General features: G+C 38.1%; 1 protein-coding gene across 3 annotated transcripts in view; it reads right to left on the bottom strand.

Moving 5' to 3' along the window:
* NTN4 (netrin 4) overlaps positions 1–18,349 on the bottom strand; it is a 122,944-nt gene that overhangs the window by 81,294 nt on the left and 23,301 nt on the right. The window lies entirely within an intron of this gene.

Here is an 18,349-nt window from a genome sequence, read left to right as displayed (position 1 = left end):
GACAGTCACAGTAGAGTTACGCCGACTGTAGCGAAAGCCATTGGGACACTACAGGCAGAGAGGTGATATCTGATTTACATTGCCTAAAAATAGAACTTTCTCTTTTTGGATATAAAAGTATCACCTTAGAGATCAGTTTTCTAACAAAGGTATGAAAAGAAAAGAGTCAACTGGGTGGGATCACATCTCCAGGGTCTACTGGTACAGACCTGTCCTCAATGACATGTAACTTTGGAGGAGAGGGTAATAATTTAGCAGACATTTGGCCTCTGCAGCCCATTGTCCAGAGTGGTTCTCCACAGAGGTTGGATCATGTCACTCCCCTGCTTAAATCGCCCTCACCCGAAGACCTCCCATTTTCCTCAGAACAAGAATCAAAGTCCTTATAATGGCTCTGCCTGATCTTTGTTCTTAGTACTTATCACCATCTGACATTGTATTTGTAGTGGTTTAGTGGTTTACTGTCTTCCCAGTCTAGAACATAAACTTCACCTAGGCAGTCACGGATGTATCTTAGGACAGTGCCTGGTGCATAGGAAATATTCAATAAATTTTTGGTAAACAAATGAATTAATTTAACATTGTTCTTGGCACTTGTGTAATAGGTGAGAATTCCAAATAACTTCCTAAATTCATTTGCATACCAAATTTCATGTTACAGCACCAGTATTATGACAATAGTAAGAAATAACTGCATAATTAACCGGTATTTGTATTTCTAGCTATTTTTGAACTTTTAAAACTTATAAAACGTTGTAGCTTAACTCAAACCACATTCTGTCCCATTTATCCACATGCAAAGTGGTGGAAAGAAGCTTATCAGAAAACAAAATTTTCCAATAAATGATATGTCATATATTCAAAAGTCAATAGAGAAGTAACATCTTTTTCTTTTAACAACAGCCTAAACCAGAATATCATTTTCTATTTCGAAACATTTTTTAAAAATTGAATCCATTGTGGGCTTTATATAAAACTTATTCTCAATATGATCTCCAAACATTGGCATTTCTGTCAGACAGGAAGAACCCTTGATCTAAAGGGTATCAATAATGTGCTACCTCCTATTTTATCAACCACAGTAATGCAAGGACACGGAAAAGGGCATGCCAGCGCTCACCAAGCCAGCGCTCACCAAGCCAGCGCTCCACCGAAAAGTCTCTGGTGTCCTTCTCGTTATCTGCCCACCCTTCCTTTTCCTGAGCATTGGTGGCAACTGTTTGGTCTCTCGGTCTCTGCCACGTATTTACCCTTGACATTTACCCCAGTTCCTTCTCTCACCCCATTCCATCTTCCCCTCCCCCTAAGAATTATTCCGCACAGGCAAAGCCAGAGGAAGCTTCTGTCGAGGTCTGTAGGAACTTTGAAGCTCTTCTGCTTCCTGAGCCCAGACAGTGGGAGCTGAATGGCGGCTCTGTGCTTGGTGTGCATGACACCACAGTTGGCACTCGGATATCGGCAGGGAAGGGACATCATGACCCCTGAGGCTGTGTGCTGGAAAGGAGACAGCAGAGTGCCACAGACACAAAAGTGAACGGGAATTTAAACCATGAAATCTTTTTTCCAGAAAGGAGACGCCTTCATCTGATACCCTGGGAAATGGATCTACCCTGCATCGGGAAACAAAGAGGGTGCCAATCCAGATGCTCCCAACTTCTGGCAGGTCGCCCTTTGGGTCCCACCCAGTTTTTCTTCAAACTTCCCCAGAAGAAGCCTGCATGGCATGACTGAAATGAAGTCAGAAAACATGCAGGAGCCTCAGGATAGTATCAGCCTCTTCTGTTTTTTTTGTTCCCATAAGGAAGGGGATGTATCTATAGGCCCATCACCAATCCTCTGTCTGCAATTGCTTCTGAATACACATTCCCAACAAGATATATGAATATTTAGAAAGCCAGGGGTCAAGCTTTTTCGACCAGGTTCATGCATACTTCAGTATTTCTGGCTTGTTCGTGCTATTGGCCAGGACTTCATGATCTCATTTTTTAATTAAGAAATTTTATTGTGTTTTGGTGGTTAATATTATGCTCATTACAGAAAAATCTGTCATGTAAAATACTGAAGATAATAAGTACCTACAATGTGATCTACCTCCAGAGGCAACCAGGGATGCCAACTTGATAATATCGTTCTACCTAAACTTCTGTATGTATGCATACATATAAAATACAGCGTAAACATCTTTATATACGTGGTGGGTATTCTTCCAAGTCAACAAACATATCTCTACATCAGTGGTTCTCAGAGAGTGGTTCCCCAGACCAACAACATCCCTAGGGAACTTGTTAGAAATGCAAATTCTTGGACCCTATCCAAGATCAACTGAATAAGAAACTCTGCAGGTGGGGCCCAGCAATCTGTGCTTCAACAAGCCTTCCAGGTGATTCTAATACACAACAAAATTTGAGAAACACCATTACATAATTTTAAAACCTGCTTAGAATTACACTGTGTGGCTATGACATAATTTATTTAGCCAGGCTACTATGGTTAGGCAACTAGGTTATTTCCAACTTTTCAGTGTAGCCCACTGCAGAGAACAACCTCGTAGCTAAAATGTGGATGTATAGACAGTAGTCCCCCCTTATCCACAGGAAATGCCTTCCAAGACCCCCAGGGGATGCCTGCAACTGCGGATAGTACTGAACCCATATAGACTGTGTTTCTCCTATACATACATACCTATGATAAAGTTTAATTTATAAATTAGACACAGTAACAGATTAACAACAAATAACAAAATAGAACAACTTTAACAATAGACTGTAATAAAAGTTATGTAAATATGGTCTCTCTTTCCCTCTCAAAATATTTATTCTACTCACCTACGTTTGGACCCTGGTTGATGGTTACTGAAACTGCAGATAAGGGAGGACTACTGTAATAATTTCCTGAAGATACATTTCCAAAGCTGAAATCGATGGGTAAAGGAAATGCATAATTAAAAAAAATCTGACTCTCTGCATGAATCATGGACCCCTTCCTACCTAACCTTTGGAATTTCACATTTTCCTGGTCTTGCCTTATTTCTCTAAGCCTAGAATCCCTTGAACTTTGCCTGAGGATAGGGATTTTTGGCTCAGGTTCTGCCATTTCTTTGTGTCCCAGTGTAACAGAGAAATCCTTACAAAGTCCTGAACAGGCGAAAACAACCTATGTGATCTTTCTATTCTAGAATACTCATAAAAAATTCTCAATAAGAAGATGGAAAATTAGGCCAGGTGCAGTGGCTTATGCCTGTAATCCCAGCACTTTGGGAGGCCGAGGTGGGTAGATCATGATGTCAGGAGTTTGAGACCAGCCTGGCCAACATGGTGAAACTCCATCTCTACTAACAATACAAAAATGAGCCAGGTATGGTGGTGTGTGCCTGTAGTCCCAGCGACCCGGGAGGCTGAGGCAGGAGAATCGCTTGAACCTTGAAGGAGGAGGTTGCAGTGAGCTGAGATCACGCCATTGCACTCTAGCCTGGGTGACAGAGCAAGACTCTGTCCCCACTCCTCCAAAAAAAAAGAAGATGAAAAATCAGTTCAAAAAAAAAAAAAGCATTCTAGATGTCTTATTTATGCTTTGACTGAGGTGAAAATTGAATTTAAACAGAGCCTCAATACGGTGTGAACAGGATAAGGAGTAAATATTAGGTACGTAACAGTCAAGGAATTCTTTGAGAATTGAATTCATACCTTATATGTTGCTTCATACCTAACATTTTATTGCCTATGTTAAATTATAAACATTCCTAATAAATGTTATTATATTTTTTAAAAATTCTTTTTAGCTGCTAGCTTGAGGAATATTCCAAGGCCGTCCTGTGGACTTCCTTGGAACTTGTCCCTTCCATGATGGCACTCTTAACACTGGTCTATTGTTGTTGCCTATTTACTTGTCTGTATCTCACATCAGACTCAGTGCTCAGAGGGCAGGAATCCCGTTTGTCTGGTTCACAGCTGTGCTCCCCAGCATGTCCCACAGTGTCTGGCACATTGTAGCATTTCATAATGACTGTTGAATGAATAAATGAATGAACTGTTTCTCCAAGTATCATTCTAAGAGGAGAAGCCAAACAGGGACTAGAGCCTAGAAGAGCACAGATAGCAAGATGCTCCTACCACAAGTTCTGCACTCTTGACGAGAATGACGTGAACACACCCATCTATGTATAAACACTGTGGAAAAATATGTAAAACATTTCAAAATGCTTTATGGATTTCTTCTCTTCAGTAGCACACAATATCTTTCGTATTCTTAAGAAAAAGGATCAGGCAGGCATAAGCAAACACTCCAAGAAATACAAATATTTTCCCTGGTTTCTGATGTAGTTTTCTTATTTACTAAAAATAGCAACGTCAGGAACATAACTGCATTTGTTCTTTAATAGTTCTTGAAATACTAGACATCTTCACGTTCTTAAAGAAGCAGCTTTTGGTTTTAATGATTTTCTCCATTGTTTTTCTGTTTTTCCATTTCATTGGTTTCTGCTTTTATCTTTATCATTTACTTTCTTCTGCTTACTTTGGGTTTAATGTGCTCTTCCTTTTACTAGTTTCTTAAAGGGAAAACTGAGATCATTGATTTGGTTTTTTAAAAATAATTCACTGCTTATTTTACCTTTAAGCTCTGTTGGACTTCAAGATCATTGATTTGAGATATTTCTTTTTCCCTAAGTACTTCTTTAGTTGCATCCTCCCAAATTTTGATGTGCTGTGTTTTCATTTTCATTCAATTTCAAAATACTTCTAATTTCCTTTTGATTTCTTCTTCGAATAATTGGAATAAAACTGTGTTTATTCCAGTTATTTGGGGATTTCCCAGATACCCTTCTGTTATTGATTTCTAGCTTAATTTCATCATGGTCAAAGAACATATTTTGTATGATATAAATCCTTTTACATTTATCAATACTTGTTTTATGACTCAGTATATGGTCTGTCTTGATAATGCACCTTGTATCCTTGAAAAAGTATTGAAATATCCAGTTATAATTATCAACTGATTTTATTTCTTCCTGCAGGTTTTGCTTCCTGTATTTTGAAGCCCTGTTATTGCGTGCATAAACATGTAGAATTGTCATATCCACTTGATGAAGTGACTGTTTTATCAGTGTATGTCCCTTTTTATCCCTGGCGATATTCTTTGATCTAAAATCTACTTTGATAGTAATATAGCAACTCAAGCTTGGCCTGATCTCAGCTCACTGCAACCTCCACCTTCTGGTTTTGAGAGATTCTCCTTCCTCAGCCTCCCAAGTAGCTGGGATTACAGGCACGCACCACCACGCCTGGCTAATTTTTGTACTTTTAGTAGAGACAGGGTTTCGCCATGTTGGCCAGGCTGGTCTCGAACTCCTGACCTCGTGATCTGCCCACCTCAGCCTCCCAAACTGCTGGGATTACAGGCGTGAGCCACAGCACCCAGCCCAAGCTTTCTTTTAAAGTGTTAGTAGGGTATATCTTTTTTTTTTTATCCTTTTAACTTAGCTATGTCTTTATATTTCAAGTGGGCTTCTTATAGGCAGCATACCTAATCTTTTAAAAATATTTTGTCCAGTCTCTTTTTCTTTTGAGATGTAATCTCACTCTGTTGCCAGGCTGGAGTGCAGTGGTGTGATCTCGGCTCACTACAACCTCTGCCTCCCAGGCTCACGCTATTCTCCTGCCTCAGCCTCCCCAGTAGCTGGGATTACAAGCATGCACCACTATGCCCAGCTAATTTTTGTATTTTTTGTAGAGACAGGATTTCATCATATTGGCCAGGATGGTCTCCATCTCTTGACCTTGTGATCCGCCCACCTCGGCCTCCCAAAGTGCTGGGATTACAGGCATAAGCCACCACACCTGGTCAATTGTCCAGTCTTATAATCTATGCGTTCAATGGGGATGTTTACATCTTTTACATTTAATGTGACTGATGATATTTACCACTTCACATTTAGTATAAGAAACTAAGAATAGTGTACTTGCATTTCCTTCCCTCAACCTTTGCACCGTTGTCATGCATATTACTTCTATGTATGTTATAAGCTCCAAAATACACTGTTAATACCTTGGCTTTAAAAAGCCAACACATTACCTTTAAAGAGGTTTTAGAAATTAAAAAAAGGCATTTCACATGTAATCATACATGTTTCCTTTTTGACGATCTTCATTCCTTTTTGTAGATCTAGATATCCATCTGGTATCATTTTTCTTCTGTCAGAAGGATTTCCTTTAATGCAAGTCTGCTAGTGAAAAACTTTTTTTTTTTTTTTTGGCTTCTTTATGTCTGAAAAAGTCTTGACTTCATCTTCATTTTTGTAAAATATTTTTTGCTGGGTATAGAATTCTAAGTTGACTTCTTTTTTTCTTTCATCACTTAAAGTTTCTGCCGCCCCTGTCTTCAGGCTTACATTGTTTCTGACAAAAAGCTTTTGTCATTTCTTAGATTTGTTCCTGTGTACGTAATGTGCTATTTTTTCCTCTGTTTGCTTTTAACGTTTTCTTTTTACCATTGCTTTTTAAACAATTTGATTATTATGTGTTTTGGAGTAGATTTCTTCTTATTTCTTGTGTGTAAGTTTTGTTGTACTTCTTGGATCCATGGATTTATAGTTATTATAAATTTAGAAAAATTTCAACCATTATTTCTTTAACATTTTTGTTCCCCTCCTCTCCTTTCTCTCCTTTGTTGATTTCAACTACACACACCAAGTGGCTTGAAGCTGTCTCAGAGCTCACTAATGCTATGTTTATTTGTTTTTCTGGCTTTTTCTCTCCCTGTGTTTATATTGGGTCATTTCTATTGCTGTGCATTAAATGTCACTAATCTTTTCTTCTACTATGTCTAGTCTACTAATCTTGTTTGGTGTATTTTTCATCTCAGGCATCAGAATCTTCAAATACATAGCAATAGAAATGACCCAATATAAACACAGGGAGAGAAAAAGCCAGAAAAACAAATAAACATAGCATCAGTGAGCTTTTTTTGTTTCTGTTTTTGGTTTTTTTTGCTATCTTTTCCATGCCTCTGCTTAATGTCCTCCATCTTTCTTCCACCTTTTGAACATAATATAGTGACAATAACTGTTTTAAAGTCCTCAGCCACTAATTCTATCATTTGTGTCATTTCTGTGTCTGTTTCTGTTGATTTTTCTTTTTATTATGGGCTGTATTTCCCCGTTTCTTTGCAGGTCTTGATTGGCTGCTAGGTCTTGTGAATTTTACCTTGTTAGGTGCTGAATATTTTTATGTTCTTGAGCTTTTTCTTGGGATGCAGTTCAGTTTCTTGGAAATAGCTGGATCCTTTTGAGGCTTGCCTTTACTTTTTTGTTATGTGGGACCAATGCATTTTCTAGCATAGGGCTAATGCTGTCCCTCTACTGAGGTGACACCCTTCTAATTACTCTAACAATGAATTACAAGGTTTTCCACACTGTCTGTCTGTTCTTGGTCCCATGTGACCTCTGGGGATTTTTCCCTCTGTCCTTCAGAGTGTTTCTCTCTCTGGCCTCAGGTAGTTTTCTTACATATGTGTGCAAGTTCTCAGCTGGAGACTTAAGAAGGACCATCTGCAAATCTGTGAAAGTCTCTTCTAATATAGTGCTCTCCTTTCTGGAACTCTACCTTGCAAACTCTAGCTGCCTTGGTCTTTCCCAGATTCTTGAGTCCTTAAGTCAGGAAATCCATCAAGCTCTATACAGGTTCCTCTTCCCTGCACCGCAGACTGGACACCCTCTATAGGCAATAAGCTGGGGCAATTGTAGGGCTCACCTCATTTGTTTCCCTTCTCTCAGGGATCGTTGTCCTCATCTGCTTGATGTTCAATACTTTAAAACAATTGTTTCACATATTTTGTCCAGTTTTTTAGTTGTTTCAGGTGGGAGGGTAACTCTGGTCCTTATTACCCATTCAGGCTGAGAAATGACATGTAAAAACCCAAGGCAGCTTAACTTTTATAAAACACAGTTTATAAAACTGTACCTAAACTAAGCCTTCATTTTTGTACTCACACACACACACACACACACACATATATATTGGATATTGGATATTTTATAATAAAGTTAGAAGTATAGTTATATTTAGTAGATAGAAAGGCCTGAAAAACAAATAAAATATGTTCCTGAAAAATTTGAAAAAGCAAATATAAGCATCTAAACTTTGTACATTTATTCAATAATTCTGTTTTAGTAATGTGTCTGAATATACCAGTGAACTCCCATTATAACTTTTCAAATAATTTATGATACCTATTATTATGATCACCTATATATATGCATGTATTTTTTTGTTTTCTTTCTCTTTTTTGGAGACAAGATCTTGCTTGAGTCTAGTGGCATGATCATAGCTCACCACAGCCTTGAACCCCTGGGCTCAAGTAATCCTCCTGCACAGCTGGGACTACAGGTGCATGCCACCACACCCAGCTAAGTTTTTTTATTTTTTGTGGCTACTTAGTCTCACTGTGTTGCCCAGGTTGGTCTCAAACTCCTGGCTTCAAAAGATCTTCCTGCCTTGGTCTACCAAAGTTCTGGGATTACAGGTGTGAACCACTGTGCCTGGACTATTTATATTTTGCTTTTATGTTTATGCTACGTTTTGATGCATCCTTACATATCCCCAACATCTAATACAATGTCTTATGAATTCTCAATTATGTTCTTGAATGAGTAAATCTGAATGATCTCAATACAGGCTTATTTGATTTTCCAATATAAGATAATGAAATAACTATAATAAAAATTTTTATAATGTACATTTCATTAATAAGCAAAAATTATAGGTACATATTGCCTCATAATAAATTTTATCACTTTACAAAATATCTTAGTTTTATGGTAATCTTACACCCCCTCCAACACAACTAGCAAAATTTTACTTTATAGAAAAAGTAGATTTAATATTAATCAGCATATTATTATTTATTCATTATTCAATGTGGCACTCAAAAAGCATTGAATATTTGAATATTTTCAGTAATAAATGTACACCAACTGCTGGAATGACTACATTTAGGGAGAAATCCCTGGAACTTTTGCCTAATATAATCTAATAAAAACTCAAATCACCTCCAAAGTAAAACCCACTTCTTTTTTTTGAGTTGGGGTCTCGCTCTGTTGCTCAGGTTGGAGTGCAGTGACACGATCTCGGCTCACTGCAACCTCTGTCTCGCAGATTCAAGTGACTTTCCTGCCTCAGCCTACGGAGTAGCTGGGATTACAGATATGCACCACCACTCCCAGCTAAGTTTTGTATTTTTAGTAGAGCTAGGGTTTCACTATGTTGGTCCAGCTGGTCTTGAACTTCTGACCTCAGGTGATCTGCCCAGCTTGGCCTCCCAAAGTATTGGGATTACAGGCATGAGCCACCACACCTGGCCCTATTTCTATATAAGATAAATCATCACATTTCTTCCCTACTGCATCTAAGCATGGTTAGAATAGCATCTATAGTGAGAAACATTTCCAGTTGTATTATAAAGCCATCATTTGCTTTATGTGGTTGTTTACTAGTTATTTACAAACAGCATCTTAATTCAGTTAAATCTTGTTAGCACACATTCACAACTGTTATATTGTTAGGTTGATAATACACCTAAAACCCAAACATAGAAACAGACACATTTGTCTCCATTTCTATTGTTTATCAAGTTACTGAAAAACTTAAATCTGTCATGCTTTTTAGGTTCCTAAAATTTATGTAATTTACACTAGTTTTTGTATTGTCACCTCACTTGAAGAGGAAGGTTATACTCAATTGACTTCTGAAACCGATTTCTGGCATCGCTTAAGTTGAAGTTTTGGTATCAGAGTTGAAAAGCCCAAAGAGCATACATTCTGTCAGATGAGTGCACGTATCCTAGTACGCTCTGAAACAGACGAGTACATGGATCCTAGTACGCTCTGAAACAGGCTTTCAGCTCCCATGGATAGGTGGCTGCTTGGAAAGTATGTGAAGTTTCCAGGGTTGCAGTGAGTAGGAGTTCTAGTTTCATGGAAAGGGAAGGCTGGACAAGAAGAAGATAACATAATTGACATGTGGGCGTCTGCGGCGAGCAGCTGGTTGGTTTAATTTTAGAACATTTGTCCTTGACTGTGCCCCTTTAAGTGAAGCACCTACTTGTCCTTGAGAAGTGTGTCTGTCTTTTGGGCAGCACCAAAATCCTTTTGCTTATACTCTGGAGCATTTGGCACCCTGTTTCATCAGATAGCCCACCCTTTAAAGTGGGAAAGTCTTATCTTCTGAGATAGGACAATATAACCTAATAAAGCTCTCAATGGAGCAAGCTGAGGAATGCAGTGCACTCAAGTGACTTACTTGTACGATAATAACCTCCATTTGTAAGTACACAAAAGCCTCTTTGCATGTTTCAAGGGCATATTTACAGTTTTAAAGTGATGCAAAGGCAGCTCTGAAAATATCTTCAGGGAAAAGGGAAATAACAGAACTGTAACTGAGGAATGAGAAACAAGACAGAAAACCAAATTAAAAATAAAGACTGGGGCTAAAAATAAATTTTAAAAATTCTTCAATACATGTGGAATCCTAGACTTTTTCTTTTTGCCCTCAGGACTTGAAGTCAAAGCATCTGAGTGTCAGAAATGTCCTTAGCAATCAATGGGCTCGTCCAATTAGAGGAAACTGAGGCTCTGAGGACTTGAAGTGATTTGCCAAGTGTCAGTCAATAGGCTGGTGACATACTGGAATCCAAATCCTAACCTCCAATTTAATGATTTTTTCACTATATCCCATTTTATACTTGTTTTGGAGCTAGCTATTCTTAGATTAAAATTAAATTTAAAACATAGGATGAAAGAAAATATGTATGATTGATACCATCTGCATTTGTCAACCTAATAATAGATGGGACTAACTGTGCCACCTTTATTCTATTAATGGATGCGATTAACGGTACCCTTGATAAAAGTAGTGATACCTGCTTCTGCCTGGCTCACAAAGATGCAGTGAAGGTTTCCTTCAAAGGTCTGGGATGTGAAAATGCCTTGAAAAATCACTGCCCTTTATAAATAAATTGATTAGTGTGTAGCTTTTAGCTGGAGACCTGCCTTGTTTTCGTCAACCTCGCTTCTTTGGGACTGAGCCCTCCTGAGGAATGCAACTCGGTGACTAGGAGTCATGGACAAGCCTCTTGGATGCTATCTGTCTACATGGGTCACTTCCCAATACTGATCACCTTGATTTCCTGTCACTATGTTTGGCCCACAGTTAGGAATACCCAACTACTTCATCTTGAATCATCAATCTCTTGCTTGCTTGACCTATGCTGGAAATTGCATGTATGATCTCTTTTTTCCCTGCCCATCCTTCCCCACTCTTTCTCTCTCTCTGTACCCAGCTTTACTCTCCAGCCATACTTAACCCCTTTCTCTTCCTAGAAAGCTCCATGAACTTGCTGCCTTCCCAGCTGCTGCCCATGCTATTCCCCCAGCTGGATCACTTGCCACACTTCTCTGTCATTGCCACTCATTCCGCTCCCACCCTCTATTTGGCCAACTCATGCCAATCATTTAGGTGTCATCTTCTGTGTAACTTTACTCAGGAAGCTCTCTTAATCATCCCTGTTCCTTCTACGTGTTACTTCAAGCACCTGTTATTTCTTCCAGACTTAAAATAACATTTACCATGTGTATTTTTAAATTTGTTTAATTGCTTGTATTTCTCTCTAGACTGAATGAGACATGAGTGGAGGGGACCTTGTCTGCTTGCCCATCAGTGTGTAGGCAATGCTTGGCATAGATGAATTAACACATATTTGTTGAAAACTCATATTCATGCTTAATAATGATTTATAATTTATAAACTTTTTATTTTTCTCATTTCATCCTTATAGTAAATCTATGATGTGGTATTATCCATTCTTTTCTTTCAGATACAGAAACTCTGAGAAGGTGTTAATTAACCTATCCAAGGTCACCTAGCTAGTAAGTGGCAGAGCCAGTACTTGAACCCAAGTTGCTGAAGTCCAAGTTCAGTGCTATTACCATTACATCACTGCTGACTTTGTTTGGTTACATAATACATGAAGGTATTGAGCAAGTGATCAGGGGAGTGAAATGACCAGAGCTTTCCCTTCAGGAGAATTAATATGGCAAAGAGAAGACTCTGAACCATGGTAAATGCAGTTTGGGGAATAAGAGATGGGGTGGGGAGTGGGAGAAGAAGAGCTATGTGTGAGAGACAAAGAAATGAATGTTGGAACAAAAACTCAGAACTAAAGGCTGAGCTTTGGGGGCCATCTATATGGTTAGAGGTTAGAAAGGAGAAGAGCCAAAAATAATACAAAAAAAAGGAACCATAAGTAATGCAGGAAAATAGTGAAAATTCATTATCATAGAAGCCCATGGAAGTGAGAATGCAAAGAAAATGTAATTAACAATGGCAAATACAATTTATCAGAAAAAAAGGAGATTACAAGAAACCTTTCTGGGTTTGACTGGTTAACAGAAGACTATTGAGAGCTTAGAATAAGGGACAGCTATAAAATATTCAGGAAAGAGCATGAGACAAGCAAATTGAAGCAAGAAAGAACTGATTGAAGAATTTTGGTGGTTTGTTTATTCATTCATCAGTTGATGGATACTTGGGTTGTTTACAGATTCTGGCTATCATGAATAAAAGTGCTATGAACATTCACATAAAAGTTATTATGAACATATAAGTTATCATTTTTCATGGGTACTTAGGAGAGGAATTGCTAGGTGGTATGGTAAGTGTATATTTATAAGGAACTGCCAAACTGTTTTCTAAAGTTGTACTATTTTGCATTTCTGGCAACAATGTATGGTAAACATTTTAGTTGCTATACCTCCTCTCCAACACTTAGTATTATCAGTCTTCTAAATTTTAGCCTTGATAGTGAATGTGAGCAGTATCTCCCTATGGTTTTAATTTGTATTTCCCTGTTGACTAATGATGCTGATCATTTCATGCGTTTGATATGCAACTTCTTTGGTCAAGTGTCTGTTCAAATCTTTTGTTCAGTTTTAATTACTGTTTTCTTCTTGAGTTATGAGTTCCTTATGAATTACGATATACAAATATATATCCAGTTTGTAATGATTTACAAATATTTTCTGTCTGTGGCTTCCTTTTAACACTTTCCTTAACAGTGTCTTAATAGCAATAGTTTTTTTATTTTGTTTTATTTTTTGAGACAGGGTCTTCCTCTGTCGTTTGGGTTGGCTGGAGAGCAGTGGCACAATCACAGCTCCCTGCAGCCTCAACCTCCTGGGCTCAGGTGTTCCTTCCACCTCAAGCTCCCAAGTAACTGGGACTAGAGGCAAGCAACACCACACCTAGCTAACTTTTAAATTTTTTGTAGAGATGGGATCTCACTATGTTACCCAAGTTGGTCTCAAACTCCTGGGCTAAAGTGATCTGCCCACCTTGGCCTCCCAAAGTGCTGAGATTACAATTGTGAGCCTTTGTGCCTATCTAGTTTTTAATTTTTATGATGTTCAGTTTACCATCATTTCCTTTTTATGGTTTGTGCTTTTTCTGTCCTAAGAAATTTTTGCCTAAACTCAAGGTCATAAATATTTTCTCCTAGAAGTTGTAAAGATTTCAGCTCTTACATTTAGGTCTATAGTCCATTTTGAATTAATTTTTCTATACATTTGAACTAAGTGTTGAGGTTCTTTTTTCTGTCCCTTCACATATGAACGTCTAATTATTCTAGCACTATTAGAAAGATTAACATTTCTTCATTGAATCAGCATGGCAACTTTGATGTGCTATTCTTTACAGTTTTTTTTTTCTTTTTTTTCATTTGAGGTTTACTGAACTTCTTAGATCTGTGGATTTATAACTTTCGCCAAGTTTGGACATTTTCCTGTCACTCCTACAAAGATGTTTTTTTCCCTCAGCTTTTTTTAGACTCCAATTACATGAATTTTAGACCACTTAATATTGTTTCACAGTTCACTGATGCTCTTGTTACTTAATCCTCTTTTCTCTCTGTGATTCATTAATTTATAGTTTCTATTGTTATGCCTTCAAGTTCACCACACTTTTCCTCTTCGCTATCTAATCTACTATCAGTCCCTGGTAGTAGTTGTTTTTTTTTTTTTTTCCCCCCAAGATGGAGTTTTGCTCTGCTTCAGCTCACTGCAACCTCTGCCTCCCAGGTTCAAGTAATTGTTCTGCCTCAGCCTCCAGAGTAGCTGGAATTACAGGCACCTGTCACCACCACCATACCTGGCTAAGTTTTGTGTATTTTAGTAGAGATGGGGTTTCACCATGTTAGCCAAGCTGGTCTGGAACTCCTGACTTCATGTGATCCACCTGTCTTGGCCTCCCACAGGCGTGAGCCACTGTGCCAGGCCCCTTGTAGTATATTTTTTATTTAAGATATTGCATTTTTCATCTTTAGAAGTTCCATTTACATTTTTAAAAAGTCTCTTCCATTTCTCTCTTCCACATGTTCATGTTCCTGAACATCTGGAGTATATTTATAGATGATCTAATGTCCTGGTTTGCTAATTCTACCAGCTGTGTCATTTCTGGGTGTTTTTATTAATCGATTTCTCTTTTGGTTAGGAGTCATATTTTCATGCCTTGTAATTTTTTTTATTAAACATTATGCATTGTGAATTTTATATTGCTTGATATATTTCTCTAAAAAGGGTTAGACATTGTTTTAATATGCAGTTAACTTATTTGAGATCATGTTCACCTCTTTGAAAACTGCCGTAAATTTGTATTAGAGTGAAGCCAGTTTTGCCTTTATTTTAGGGCTAATTTAACTCTATTACAAAGGTTTTCTGAGGACCCTACCAGATACCTGGAAATTATGAGGTCTTTCCAGTCTGCAAGGTGAGAAGGTGAACTATTCCCAGCCTTGTGGGAATACTAAGAATGGTTCAACTACTACTTTGTGACAGTTGTTTCTTCACTCTTTAAGAGTTTACCTCACACATACGCAGCTTAGTATTCAGCCAAAAACTTGAGGAGAGCTTTGTGTACAGACTTCTGGACTTCTCTTATGTAGCTTGCTCCTCCCCAGTATTCTACCCAACAAAGTCTAGCTGCCCTGGCCTCCCTGAGCACTCACCTGTCTCCTCAACTCAGTGGGCCCACTGGACTCTGGGTTCTCTTTCCTGTGTGGTGGCTTAGAAATGTCCCATCAGCAAATTGGGACAATGGTAGGGATCGTCATGTTTGTTTCTTCTTTCTCAGAGCATGGTCTTGCGCTGCCTGTTGCCAATGGCTAAAAACAATTGTATCATAGTGTTTTCGGGTTTCTTTCTTAAGCTGTGTGTGTGTAGAGGGGAAGGAAGAGGGGGCAGTCATTCCTGCAGCAGTTAATCCTTCAGGAGCAGAGCAGAAATGTCATTTCAAATTGATAAGTTTTAAGAGGTTGGAACTTCTGGAGTGTCAGGAGTGAGTCAAAAGGAAAAATCAATCTGATTTTAAGGAGATTAGTTTGAATACTTAAATGAGTGTTTCTTATTCCTTCCTTACTCCATCTCCCCTTCTTCCTTAATGGGGAGAAAATTCTACTTGAGATTTATTTTCCTTTAAGCATATGAAAGTTGCAAGAATTGCTTCCTAAATAATTTGTGGTATTAGGAGGTATGCACAGTATATAAATAGCAGAAACTATAGTTCCTTTTTTCCCCCTAAAGTAAATGAAAATTATAACAGCTCTGGGTAGATATTTCACTTCTTGTGTTGAAAGTTCCTAGACTTTCATTTTGGCCCTGCTGTCATTCAACAGGATCAGAACAAAGCTATGCATACTCTTCCATTATTCAGTCAATTAACTGTAATGTCAAGGTACTTTAATGCAGAATGTAAAATTCTGTGCATAGTAAAAGTAAATTTTCCCGAGGCAGGACAAAAGAGATATTCTTATATATATAGTGCATTAAAAGACATTAGAAGAGTCACCTAGGTTGTCTAATTTACCTACAAAACCTGGTCACACTAGGAAAATGATAAACCATGAACACATAGTTGTGAACATCCAGAATAATTCTTTAAGCCTACCTAACTATATCTACATTTCTATTAACACAGTTTTTTTCTTTATCCCCCTCTTTACGAGTAAGATGACTCTTCAGCTGTAACGAGACCAAAAGCTAGTGAACTTACCCATGGTGGCAAAAGCTTTTAGCCACTTTTTTTTTCTTTTTTTTTTTTTAAGATGGGGTTTCACCATGTTGGTCAGGCTGGTCTTGAACTCCCGACCTCAGGTGATCCGCCCACCTTGGCCTCCAAAGTGCTTGGATTACAGGCATGAGCCACCACACCCGGCCTTTTAGCCACTTTTTCATGTTAGTCATTAAAATTGTTTTATTATGCTGTTTATCTCCTCAATTGATTGATGTTCCTTATAAAAATGCATATATGTGTGTGTGAAAAAAATATATATATATAATTCATATTATATCTGTTAAAGAATAAACACATTCCCTAACTGGGTGCTACAGAAAACCACCACCACAGTTGGCAATTAGCTTGATGTTAAAACTAATTTTCTTGTTGAACATGTGTGTACCTACTGGGGATTTCCAAAATGCAAACTTAGACTAAAATGTGCTTTTAATTTTTTCATTCAAGAGCCTTTATCAGGAGCAACCCCAATGTGCTGATTAAAGTTTAAAAAAATTTCAAGCTTTAAACCCTGTTACCCTGGTGGAGAGATCCTGGCTACCAAACAGACTTCAAAGGGACCTCCAACTTGCTCTAAGCCACAGACAAATATTTGCTGTTACTCCAGTACTAGGCAGCATAGGGCCACTTTGTCCTTCACTTGTAGGAGACCTTGAGGATAAGTATTAACCACCATCATGAAAGGTTTTCTCAGTAGAGATGAATCTCACATATCTTTTCCCATTAAGTTTTAGTCTGAAGTATGAGGACTAGTTGCAAGAGTGGAATTAAGAAAGAGAACTAAAAGCTGAGTTAGAAGAAAAGATTTGCAGAAACAAAGACCAGCAATTGGCTTTAAAAGTAAAACGCAGACATTATTCTCTCTACTTTCCCCGACACAAACTGAAGTACCATCAGTTCAGCTGAAAGACAGGTGAGTCTAATTCATATGATTCATAGAGACAGAAAACAGTTCCTTCTGCTCACAGACTAGAGATTTATGTAGGAGAGCTGAAAGTACAGAATTTTTCAGGATGTTTAAGCCATTTGGCTTACAGATCAAGAAAGCTCACAGCAGAAATTCTGGGCTCAAAAGAGAAATTGGCAAACAAACTAAATCTCATTTTGGCTTCTAAAACTGTTTCTTTCCCATACATATAGATAAGAAAAAGGCATTTGTAACATGAATCAATTACAAATGTGGCTTATATAAGTTATGTCTCTCTCATCAGTGTCATTTTTATTTTTAAATAATGACAAAGCCATAATTAAATAAGATAAAAATCCCAAGCCTCTGTGACCTTAAGTCTTTTCACAAAGAAATACCTGTTTATTAATTCAAACTTTACTTATTGAGGAAATGCATTGTATCAGGCACTGAGTTAGGTAGTCTGGATACAAAAATGGATAAATTAATAATGCATAGGATTCCAATTGTCCCCTAATTCTTGAAAATTGATCTCTATCAAAAGTAGTGTTAGGAAACAGCTCAAATTATTTTTAATAATGAGAAGAGAACATGAGGCCATTTAACTCAAATTTCTCAATGCAAGACATTCCTCTGTAATGGTTGATACCCATTCATTCCCTACTAGCTCCTACAGCCTCACCAGGCAGCATGTTTCAGTTTTAGAAAGGTCTAATTATAGAACAGTTCTTCTGTGTTAAGCTAGAGTCTGTTCTCTGTAACTCCTAATAATGGCCTTGGAGCTATACAAAACAATTCTATTTTATCTTCTGTATGGAGGTCCTTCAAGTATTTAAGGGCAGCCATTAACTTAACTTTTATTCTCCAGGTAAATTATCTATCATGTCTTATATCACGTAGTTTCCACACCATTTGCCACTCTTGCTGAGTAGCAAATGACCTCTCTGTAACTTGTAAACACATGTTACTAATGATGGTATTTTCTAGACATTTTCCTCTCCATGATGTCAAGCAAATTCTAGCCTCTATTTCTGAACCTTTCTTTTTCCAGTTTTATTTTGAGATAGAGTCTCACTCTGTTGCCAGGCTGGAGTACAGTGGTGCAACCTCGGCTCACTGCAACCTCTACCTCCCAGATTCAAGTGATTCTCCTGCCTCAGCCTCCCGAGTAGCTGGGACTATAGGCGCCCACCACCATGCCCAGCTAATTTTTGTATTTTTAGTAGAGACAGGGTTTCATCATGTTGACCAGGATGGTTTCAATCTCTTGACTTCATGATCTGCCACCTCGGCCTCCCAAAGTGCTGTGATTACAGGCGTGAGCCACCGC

This window comes from Aotus nancymaae, unplaced genomic scaffold (genome assembly GCF_030222135.1).
Source record: "Aotus nancymaae isolate 86718 unplaced genomic scaffold, 86718_ANA_hifiasm-v0.15.2.pri h1tg000016l, whole genome shotgun sequence".
NCBI lineage: Eukaryota > Metazoa > Chordata > Mammalia > Primates > Aotidae > Aotus > Aotus nancymaae.
This window is presented reverse-complemented; position numbering and strand designations above follow the sequence as displayed.